This window comes from Mchenga conophoros, linkage group LG17 (assembly GCF_057382185.1).
Source record: "Mchenga conophoros isolate Kocher_MC1m ecotype Shallow Benthic linkage group LG17, M_conophoros_male_GT1.1, whole genome shotgun sequence".
Lineage (NCBI taxonomy): Eukaryota > Metazoa > Chordata > Actinopteri > Cichliformes > Cichlidae > Mchenga > Mchenga conophoros.
Window position 1 is genome coordinate 31,022,804 of NC_140542.1, and position 12,154 is coordinate 31,034,957.

A 12,154-nucleotide genomic window follows, 5' to 3' on the forward strand; every position below is an offset into this window, starting at 1 on the left:
TAAAACTCTCCACTGTGTGTGTTTGTGTGCTTGCCTTTACATGCTGTATGTGTTGACATGCACGAGGTTGCATGCTTGTTCTTGCTGTGAGTGTGCAGATGTGTGTGTGTGTGTGTGTTTGCATGTAGGAGTAGGGGCACACACTTGGGCTTGCCTGGCAGGTTTTTGGCGCTGCTTTTGACATTATTGAAAAGATTTACTCCAGCAGGTCACCTGACGACAAGCGCCTGGCTGCGGAACAAAAACCGTTTCAGACATTTTATTTTACTGGGAGTAAACTCCGTTTCAAGCTTTTGGCAGCAGGGAAAGGGTTGGTTCATATACAGTGCAGAGTAAGGAGGGTAGAGAAGTATATTTATTTCACTGTCAAAAGAGTTGTCATCTTTGAGAGGGAGGAGAGCAACGGGAAGGGAATCAAGGATAACGAAAGAAAAGGTGAGGCTTCGAGAAAGTTACAGAACCACTGGCCAACCTTGCTTGCTTAGATGTTGCTGCATTATCATGGCAACCAGCTGTGTTTTCAGATATTCAATATAAACAGTATATTATTAAATTTAAAAAATTGTGGCCCTCTGCGGCTTCCCCTGTCTCCCTCTCTGTCTTTTTCTCCATATTGAAAACGTATCAGGCAATGCATGGTCGCTACATGTGGTATGCATTGAAGAACGTAACTTTAGACACACTCGCAGAGCTACGTGACAGAGTGTGTGGTTGGGGTACAGCGGGACTAGTTTTCTACAGTCTGTATGAAAGCCCTTTTTGTGTCTTAATGCAAGGAAATGTCTCCGTTAAGCACAAAGTGTTTCAAAAATGCTGCTGCGTGGTGTCGATTTAAATAAACTTTCGATATGTAAAATTAAATTCTTATTTAATCACAGGTACATTAAATGAACAAAGAAATGGTCTGGAGGCCTTTCGTGGACATTTTTCACCATCAGCCTGCTTTCATAAAAAAAAGCAGACTGTTCTGTGGTCTAGTGGCTGAAGATCTACATTTTCAAAAGAAAAACATAGTCTATTAAAACTGATTATGTGGGCAGCTGTGAAAGCTTATCTAACGAGGCTGAATGTAGCCTGCAGTATTTTATTCCTAACTTATATTTATAAAAACATTTTCAGAATATTGAAAACATTTGTACCAAACTGCGCTCACGGCCACATCCAAGTCAAATCTACAACAGAGGAAAAAAGAGCTTAATAGACCAACCTACCCAATTCACCGCAAATGACTTTTTTCCTTTTTCGCATTAACCATTTTCATGGCAGGGTGCAATGTTTTGATTTTTGTTATTTTGCTGCAGGGGCAAAATGAACTCCTAGAATAGAGTTACAAAAAAAATCGCTGTGCCTGTCTTTACTGTAGTCAAACTTATCCTTGCATTATTATAAAGTAGCTGTATATGTGGTGATTATCACATATACACGTGAGGTTACCAATCGTCATGTAACATAAAGCTGAAGAAGAAATTTAATACCTGATGTAACTGCCCTTGAAGTGGAACTTTGGTACTTATCCCTTATTTTCTGTCATACATATGTTGATGCTCAACAATGTGGCCAAAGTTTCAAATAATGGGGTCAGTATATCTTCACATAATCCACCCGAGCCACAATTTAGACTTCACTCTGCTATAAACACTCTGTTTTACACTGCTGGATGTGTAGTTGGTAAAGAGAGAGCGGATATTCTTAATATAGTCATCTCGGGCACACAGCTCTGGTTTGGCACAGAGGGCCCACACACCTGCTGCTCAAACCTTCTGTTTATGTGGATCAGCCAACCAGAACGAAGCTAAAGGAGAGGTGGAGGAGCTATATTAACTTTTTTCAGAACTAATTTAGTAACTAATAAGCTCTCCTTTAACCTGTTTGGATTTTTCCATAAAAAAACAATAAAGCCTTTACATGAATGTCTTTTAATTCCTGCACTGGGAAGTGAGGCTGGAGTTCATGAAAAGCTGAGCTAAAGGGCCCTATAGATGTTAACTCAGAGGTGGCTTAGACTAGTGACAGAGTCCTCTGTACACCACCACTGGAGATCAGTGTGTTTAGAAGTGGGTCAGCTGTTATCGCGAACATGTTTACAACTCTTTCAGAAAATACTAATGGTGACTAATGTGTGAGGTACAGATCTGTTAGAGGGACGTGGTATTTAATGCTAAAGAGTGACAGTGTTACTGTGAGCTCCTTTGAGGGTGTTTTACTCATAAAGGTGGGAAGACTGTTTTACTGTGGATGGACAATAACTGCTGTGCTTCTCCTTTGAGCCTCTTGGACACATCATTAAATTCATAGAGAAAAAGCCCTGAGTGTTTCACTCTCCTCTGTGTGTCCAGCGTGGTGAACTGTTGTGTGGTAGAGTTCATATCTGCTGTGCTTTCCATGCAGCCCCACAGATTTTTTTTATTTTATATTGGATTAAATTGCGGTTCTCTTGCTTTCCTTAGAAGTTAATTAAGTTATTTTTATGCTGTAGACAAGCCCAAAGGGTATTTATTCCTAAAAGCCTGTCTTTCTTTGACATCCTTAGTGATGTGTGGCTAACTGTTGAATAAGCAATTACACCCACTCCCAACCCTGTTTGGTCACTGGAAGCTTTAAGTTATGAATGATGCTCTGGTGTGTACTGAGGAAAGTGTTTCCACACTGAGTACAGCAGAGACCAGGGCTGGGGTTCACTGGACTTTAGTCTATATGTGAGGGTTACATGTTCTGTACAGTGGTCATCCGCTAAATGGATAGGTATAAAATTATGCACAGACTTTCGACCTTTCTCCTAGCACTGACAGCAGATTGGCAGATTTGGTTTGTGCTGTTTTAAAATAAATATGGGGTTCAAATGATTCATAAATCAGAGTCCCACTTTTTTTTTTTAGAAATGCAGTTGTACTCATTAGTTATTTTTTATACTATTTTTAGTGGGATGTTTCCATTAACAACATCACAGTTTGAATCTTTCTTCTTCTTCTTCCTCTCTTTTTCTGCAAACCCACCCATATTCAGGCACCACTTGGCGCCATGTGTTTTTTTTTTTATTGTTGTTTTTTTTTTTTTTAAGACCCCAACCCTGCCTATGTACAATCGCACACACACACTGCCAGTCTTTCATTCAGACCCGTGTTTCTCGTTTTCCTTCATCATGTGTCAGCATCACCCTGGCTGACCCTCTTAATGCGCACACAGACTCCCTCCAGACCACCATGTTCCAGTGTGCCAGCCTCTCTTCTCTGTCTTGTGGTGAGTGTGTGTGTTTTACAAGCCTCTCCCTGGCTCTGTTAAAATGCCTGGCACTCTGTAAACCCATTAGGCTCACACTAAAATAGCATGTAAAACCCATAGATGCAGACAAAATGTCACAGGCGGAAACCTACATGTCTGGCACCCACATATGGATTAACATGAATGCACAGCAATCATGAATGACCATTGGAGGCTTGTCTATCTTGCTGTGTGCTTCTGTAATGCGGCACAAACTCAAAACTTTTACTAACACTCTGCTGTGCCGCTTATCCCCAAAAAATGCACAATACAAATATGGAAAGAACACAACGATTTATAAATCTATAAACACTATATTTAATTTAAAATTGTAAAAAAACACAAAAAAAAAACAGGTAAAATGAAGGAAGTGTTTCAGCAATCATCAGCGAGGTTTAAGACAAACAATCACAGCATATAAAAGCCAGGTGAGATCCCATTACCAATCAGAACATAATGAAAAACACCGGCAGAAAAAACGTGCCAAAGGTAGCAGACGCGTGCCAACAATCGTAATCATAATACACTCCTACAGTTCTACAAAAATAGTATCAACACACAACCAGCAAACACAACAGTATTAAAACCACTGGAATAGGAAACGTAAACAGAAAAATGTGTTTCCACTAAAGTTATCAGACATCAAAAAATACATAAACAATCTGAAGAAAAGCCCGTACATGAAATATCACAAGAAAAACCAAATCACTAAAACAGCTGCACAATAGCTCTTGATTCAAGCTTTTAGGGGGTTTCTGTGTGTAGTGGTTGAATCCAGTCTGCAACCCTTTGTATTAAATGTTTGTATACTTTCTATACCTTGGAATTTATGGGAACTCCAATATGTCCAGCTGCATTAAAATGCTTTCATCAACATACATCTTATATCGCTTTTGTGCTCAGAGATTCTGACTTTTAGGTCACGAGTAAATCACAAATTAGGTTCTCTAAGAAACTAGATTTTTGAGTTTCTTTTTCCTTCCAGTGTAAGTGGTGTAGAAAAGCATCCTCTTTGAACACAGCAGTGGATACAATTTAACATGGGATTCGTGATCAAGCTTTATACAGGGAGTGCAGAATTATTAGGCAAATGAGTATTTTGTCCACATCATCCTCTTCATGCATGTTGTCTTACTCCAAGCTGTATAGGCTCAAAAGCCTACTACCAATTAAGCATATTAGGTGATGTGCATCCCTGTAATGAGAAGGGGTGTGGTCTAATGACATCAACAGCCTATATCAGGTGTGCATAATTATTAGGCAACGTCCTTTCCTTTGGCAAAATGGGTCAAAAGAAGGACTTGACAGGCTCAGAAAAGTCAAAAATAGTGAGATATCTTGCAGAGGGATGCAGCAGTCTCAAAATTGCAAAGCTTCTGAAGCGTGATCATCGAACAATCAAGTGTTTCATTCAAAATAGTCAACAGGGTCGCAAGAAGCGTGTGGACAAACCAAGGCGCAAAATAACTGCCCATGAACTGAGAAAAGTCAAGCGTGCAGCTGCCAAGATGCCACTTGCCACCAGTTTGGCCATATTTCAGAGCTGCAACATCACTGGAGTGCCCAAAAGCACAAGGTGTGCAATACTCAGAGACATGGCCAAGGTAAGAAAGGCTGAAAGACGACCACCACTGAACAAGACACACAAGCTGAAACGTCAAGACTGGGCCAAGAAATATCTCAAGACTGGTTTTTCTAAGGTTTTATGGACTGATGAAATGAGAGTGAGTCTTGATGGGCCAGATGGATGGGCCCGTGGCTGGATTGGTAAAGGGCAGAGAGCTCCAGTCCGACTCAGACGCCAGCAAGGTGGAGGTGGAGTACTGGTTTGGGCTGGTATCATCAAAGATGAGCTTGTGGGGCCTTTTCGGGTTGAGGATGGAGTCAAGCTCAACTCCCAGTCCTACTGCCAGTTTCTGGAAGACACCTTCTTCAAGCAGTGGTACAGGAAGAAGTCTGCATCCTTCAAGAGAAACATGATTTTCATGCAGGACAATGCTCCATCACACGCGTCCAAGTACTCCACAGCGTGGCTGGCAAGAAAGGGTATAAAAGAAGAAAAACTAATGACATGGCCACCTTGTTCACCTGATCTGAACCCCATTGAGAACCTGTGGTCCATCATCAAATGTGAGATTTACAAGGAGGGAAAACAGTACACCTCTCTGAACAGTGTCTGGGAGGCTGTGGTTGCTGCTGCACGCAATGTTGATGGTGAACAGATCAAAACACTGACAGAACCCATGGATGGCAGGCTTTTGAGTGTCCTTGCAAAGAAAGGTGGCTATATTGGTCGCGGATTTGTTTTTGTTTTGTTTTTGAATGTCAGAAACGTATATTTGTGAATGTGGAGATGTTATATTGGTTTCACTGGTAAAAAATAAATAATTGAAATGGGTATATATTTGTTTTTTGTTAAGTTGCCTAATAATTATGCACAGTAATAGTCACCTACACACACAGATATCCCCCTAAAATAGCTAAAACTAAAAACAAACTAAAAACTACTTCCAAAAACATTCAGCTTTGATATTAATGAGTTTTTTGGGTTCATTGAGAACATGGTTGTTGTTCAATAATAAAATTATTCCTCAAAAATACAACTTGCCTAATAATTCTGCACTCCCTGTAGTGACCGTTACTACAATGTAGAAAATTGTTTCGGCTAATTAATTTATGCTAAAGCTGAAATGCTGGGGGAGACAACATATTCTTTTCAGTGGGCTTAGTTTCATACTTTACCAAATCCAACCAGTGGTGACAGACTTAGACATTCATAAGTCTTTCAGGCAGGATCAGTGAGTGGTAAAGCTAAAGAGCAATAAGGTCAGCATATGAGGTAAGCAGAGATGAAAGGATGAAGTGGGTAATCAAGTGTATATATTCACGCTTGTCTGGTGGAAGGAGAGAGTTGTAGAAAGAGGCTTCTTTTATTTCAAAATATGACATTTTGTGGGTTTTTTAATGTTCTGATTTTAGATGCATCTTGTGCGTTTCAGTGTGTCATCCTCTGGCATCACTGCTTTGATCAATCGACTGCATTTTTCAGATTTGACAAGTATGAAGGCTTTGTCAAAATCACTCCCTGTTTTCTACATAGTGGACTACATTTATTGTATTTATTTCAGCGTCTGTGTGAATTTTTCATTACACGGTGGCCAAAAATAATACACAGCAAGACTGAAACTTGTGTTCATGTCATAAATACTGCAGTTGCTGCCATTTAATGGACATGTAGTCGTTGGTGATGATGCAATTTCAAGATGAGAAGTGACAAACGTGTCTGAAATCTCAATTCACCTTCGAGACACAAGTTTTTATTTTGTGTCAAATAGCTCTTGTCTGACAGAAACTTACTGGACAAAAATACTTCTCAATATGTAAATACTTGATAAAAGTATTTGTCACTTTACACCTACAGGAGCTGCTTCCCTATGGAAAGAAGCTCTCAGTGCAGGCTTTATGTGCTGATGTTAATGACGGGGGACTCTTTTACCGGCGACTTTTACCCACTTAGCGCCTCAGGATTCAGAGAAAATGGTCATCCACTTTGAGGCTGAGCTGCTGTGGCTCCTAAACACTTCCACTTTGCAATGATACCACTTAAAGTTGATCATCTAGGAGGAAAGAAGTTTCAAAAACTGTCTCATTGTGACAGAAGCATTTTATTACAGTACCACACTCGAATTCAGTGAGTAAGTCTTAATCTTTCACAAATCTTTGTAAAGGCAGACAGCATGGTTAGGTGCTTGATTTTATACACTCGTGGCAATGAATGAAAACACCTGAATTCAAAGTTTAAGAGGCGTAACCCCGTACTTTTCACCATAACCTAATTTATTAAGAAGCTCAGAACAGCGGGAGATATATAGGGCATATAAATCTCATGCATGTGTTGAAGTAGTGTGGACTGATACATGTTATAAAATGAAAGAGCATTTGTTCCCTAAGATGTGCAAGTGATGTTTAAAATGGTTAAAAAATAACACACTTTAAGTTTTGTTTGTTCATTTTTAAAGCACAGCTGCTCTTTTTTACTTCAGTTGTGTTTTTGTGAGGTGTAAAAGCAGTAGAAGTAGATCTGTCCCTTAACTTTTAATACTTTATGTTTTAAAAAAAATAAATTTTAGTGTTTTTTCTTTCTTTTAAGTGCAGGATTATGTCTTTTTGTGGCAGTTGTGCATTGTTTTTTTGTGCTTTTATATTGTTCTTTTTGTGGGCGATTTCTTCAGAACCTGTCAGTAAACCAATTTTCCCAGCAGGGACAACAAAATGACTGAACTGAACTGAACCGAAGAGCTTTTGCAAATGAGGCCATTCGTTTGAATTTGACATTTGAGTGACTGGGCCCTCTCTCGTATCCACTGTTCTGACATTTACTCAGTGAAAGTGTTAGACTAATGAAACTTAACATTATCCAGGTCAGCCTTTTACGTGTCATCTTTCAGCTAAGCTAAGCACAGTAGTGAGCTTTTAGCGAAAGGCCAGTTTCAGTAATGATGATGGATCTTCCGGAGACATTTATTTTGCTCTTCTGTTTCTATGTGTTTGTTTCCATCTCTCTCTTTAACCTCGGCTGAACTACAAAAGTAACAATGATTCCAATAGAGAGGTTTTACTAAAAGGGCTGTTTTCTGTGCCATAGTCATAATAATAACCTTTATGACTCAATGACGTCTCTAACAAGCACTGAAGAGAACTGACGTCATATTCTTCCACACACTCGCGCGTGCACACACAGGAAGGCTTTCTCTCACGCGCTTCTCTCTGGCCTACGTCTGGCTATAAGAGTGAAGGTATAAGGATCTCTTGGCTGTGTTTGTTTATGGCTGTTCGAGTATTTGAAAGAGCCGTCAAGGTCAAGTTTGTTGTATATTTGTTGAAAACTATGAGATTGTGTAAGTGTACGAGTCTTTTTAAGCCCATACTGAAGACATTTGCGCGCGTTAGGTCCTGTAAAAAAAAATGTATTAAGTGTTATTGGCCGAGTTGGACATTTTATCACTGCTCTTATGAATCCTGCTTGAATTGTCAGCCCATGACACTCTATCTGCTAAAACTCAAACGGCTCCCAGTGAGTGGCTGCGACTGTTTCTTAGCCAACTCAAACTAGAGAAACACCACGAAAACCGAGTCCTCATATTTACGACTCTACAACTCATTGTAATGAAAGAAAACACCGCACAATTACACACTTCAAATGTCTTTGTTGTTACAGTGTGATCTCCAAATAATAAGCTTGTCAGAGAGAAATGAGCTTTCTCTTTGCTTGTTTTTTAAGTTATACAACAAGTAATCTGTGAGGTTTCCACAGCCTCACAGTTGTTAAATCTACTAAAGTGACTCATGGCTTTTTAACAAACTTCCACTGCAATGGAGATGTACCATTCTGCTCCTGCAGCCCGAGACATGTCGCTTTTGTAAAGAAGAGAAAACTAAAGACTCTGTAGCTGTTATGTGGAGATAAGAGCAGTGAAATTAGTAGTTCTAAATATAACTGACAGTGTTATCTCTCAAATTAGGATTAATTGGCCCTTCTAAATGACTCTAAAGCTGTGCTAGATAACTTGGCCCTCTAGTGATTCTGAATGGTATTGCAGCAGTTTTTGTCGGTAAGACGCAAGTGCTTGACTGTCTTGTTTTCGGTTAACAGCATAGCTAACTCTCAGGATTGCTACTGTGCAAAACAATACAAAATCAAAAAAAGAAGAATCTACTTTCAGAGACTCCCCTATTCACAAGGGGTTACCACAGCGAGTAGCTTCACATGTTTGTAAGCTGGATACCAACAGGGACTGATGTCTCTTCCTGCGATCAAACCAAGGTTTGCTTGTTAGGAGGAATTAGTGGTACAGAAATGCAATACTGAATCTGTGTAGCATGTACTGACATTGCTTGGGAAGTTCACGTCAGGTTTCGCGGTAGGTTTTCAGAGGGGTTTGCGGTTATGACATAGAAGATGTTCGCTGGAGCAAACATCTGGTAAGAACTTTTACATATTGCTTATACTATTAGACTCTTGTGGAGAAAGCCGTGTTCAGCACATTGTGATTTACAAGTATTTGACTCCTTGGATAACAAGAAAAGGTTTGAAACTACAGTTTTGAGGGGTGTGCAATCTCATAAATTAAGAAAATGTGAGAAAATTAGAATAGAATAGAATACTTTTATTTGTCAATTTCTTCAAATGTACTTGCCATACAAAGGAATTGAAATTACGTTTCACACTGTCCCATGCGTAGACATTGACAACAATAAGGTGCAGATGCACAACAAAAACAGCCCTAACAATAAAGTAATAAATAGTAATATAATAATATAAATAGTGCTAAAAGAAATACTAAAAATATATATATAGTTGCAGGTGTGTGCAATTGCAATGCAAGTCAGGAATGTTTTCAGTTCTTGGTTCAGAGAGTGTTTCTTTGTTGGAGAGTGTGCGTGGGTGAGGGGGAGTAGAGTCCAATCTGTCTTCCTATACTTCTGCCAATCTGGTGATTACTGTGGCATTGCCTTCTGAAGATATGCTAATAGACTTACAGCTAACCTGGGTTTGTTTGTGCAGTTGCTGACATACTTCCCCTTTAGCATGGGAAAATTCCAGCACGGTGGCAGCACTAAAAGAAAGATTTATAGGCAACCAATCTAAACACTGATATTTCAGTGGAGATTTCATAATAACAAGTTAAAGAAAAAATGCTCTTTAACTAAAACTTTGAAGTCTGTTCAGAGGTACAAATTAGGTTTCAAATGCACACTATCATGTTTTTTCAGCTCTACACCCTGATGCCCTGTAGCAAATTGATGCCCTCTTCACAGACCACATGTGTCTGCTTTAGGACCCATCGTGGTTTTAAGGTCACTGATTGGAAGACTTTTGATGGACAGGACATAGAAAAACAGGACAGGGTTGAGCTGGAACTTTAACATCACAACTGATAATGCAGAGCGTGACTACAGTACAACAATGGCAGTGATAGCCCAGTTGTGAGAATGTGTATCTGTTTATGCTGAATTTGAACATCCACTGTGAGTTTTTTTTAAAAGTGTACTTTGTAGACTGTAGGTGTGGTGATAGTTTTCCAGTGTAACTACTTTTCCTGTCTGCTTGTCGTTCTGTTTTGTGGCTTTGTCTTTCATAATAGTTTAGTGTGAATGTGCAGCCCCCAGCGAACAGTCACGGCTGGAGATTTTTTAAGCTGTTGTTTTCATGAATTCTCTTAAAAGCCCAGAGGTGGATTCTTTAAATTTTGCTCACTCAGCCTAAAGAATAAACCCGTTACTGTCACTGTAAACCTGGCCATTGTTTGTTTCAATCATATAAACTTTTACATACGCTATTATTCAAGTCTGGGTGGATAGGGTGTAAACTGCAACTTGATTCTATATATGGTGGAAGGATAGAAGCTGAACTTTGAGAGTTTCACAACTCAGAATTGTTATTTAGATTGCTGCAAGATTAGATTAGATTAGATTGAAGTAGATGGTTTAAATCTCCATTTACTTGGGAAGTTGTTTTGCTTGCGCCTTCATCTGAGCTTTTTGATTAATTAGCTATAAATCAAAGTGCATCTGTCTGTGTTTAAATGAAGTTGTAAGACGGGAGTTGAGTAGTAGATGAGAGAGAGGAGGAAGGGGTGGAGAGTAGGGCTGCCACGATTTGTCGACTAGTCACGATTACGTCGACTATCAAAATCGTCGACGACTGATTTAATAGTCGACGCGTCGTTTGAAGCTTTGTAAGATCCCAAAAGACGCAGGAATAAGTAGCAGGATTTAAGAGTGTAATAACGGACTGAAACAGAAGATGGCAGCACTGCATGTACAAGGATGCCAGCTACCGTTAAACCCCGAAGAAGAAGAAGAAGAAGAAGAAGCAGCAGCTGTGTCCCAGAATTCATAGCGCGGCCCAGCGCAGTTTCCAACAATGGCGGCAGCTAGTTAGTTTTAATGTTACTCTTATTATTCTTTCTGGGTCACAAAATAAACGTTTAACATATTTTCAGGCGAGAATGTAGCTGTGTAAACCTCAAATATCTGCTCAGTTTATCAGGACACCACATATTTTCAAAAGCGCTCCGACGTTTTCGGAGACATCTGTTACCCACTAGCTCGTTAGCGAGCCGGGGGCTAGGTCACTAGCGCCGTGAGAACACCGGACTCCCCGCGAATCGTTTTCAAACCCACCGCTGTCTTTCGCTACTCAGGTTAAATATATATGAGTCACTTAGATAACTTAAAATGTTATTGTTTGGCTTTTTTTTTTAGTATTTTATTTGTTCCTGAGTAAATCAGTTTGTCTGAGATTAAAGTTATAGTTTTTACACAGCTGAATAAACATCAAGCAGACAGCTGATTATCAGAAGTGTGAGATACTCCAGTGTCCTGTTATATTTTAGATAGCAAGGAGTTTATTAAACTTCACCGAAACAATTGCAAATTTCATTAAAATTTAATAAACTATCATCTTGTCTTTATTTTTAGTTAGCACAGACCTTAAACACTTAAAGCTGTAAGCTAATGATAGTTATATAAGAGCAGATGCTGCTGGTGCAATAAGCTGTAGTTTTACGTCTAATGGATGATGATCTGATTAGTCGACTAATCGCAAAAATAATCGGTGACTAGTCGACTATCAAAATAATCGTTTGTGGCAGCCCTAGTGGAGAGGAGACGTTTGGGAGCTGAGCAGACATTAAGGCTCATCTATTTGTGTCGCATTGTGGTCTGGGGTCTCTCTAAGCTTTCATTAGGCAGCTCTGCTTCCTGCTCGAGGATGATTGTTTTTTCTCTAAACACGACACTGAGGTCCTCAGCAATCATTACACACACACACACACACACACACACACGAAGCTGTGTATGCATGACTTCAGAGGACAATGCATCACATTAA

At 39.6% G+C, this 12,154-nt stretch overlaps 1 protein-coding gene across 8 annotated transcripts in view; it reads left to right on the forward strand.

Annotated features, from left to right (window-relative positions):
• Window positions 1-12,154, forward strand: part of LOC146555711 (ELKS/Rab6-interacting/CAST family member 1-like) — a 157,545-nt gene that overhangs the window by 133,149 nt on the left and 12,242 nt on the right. The window lies entirely within an intron of this gene.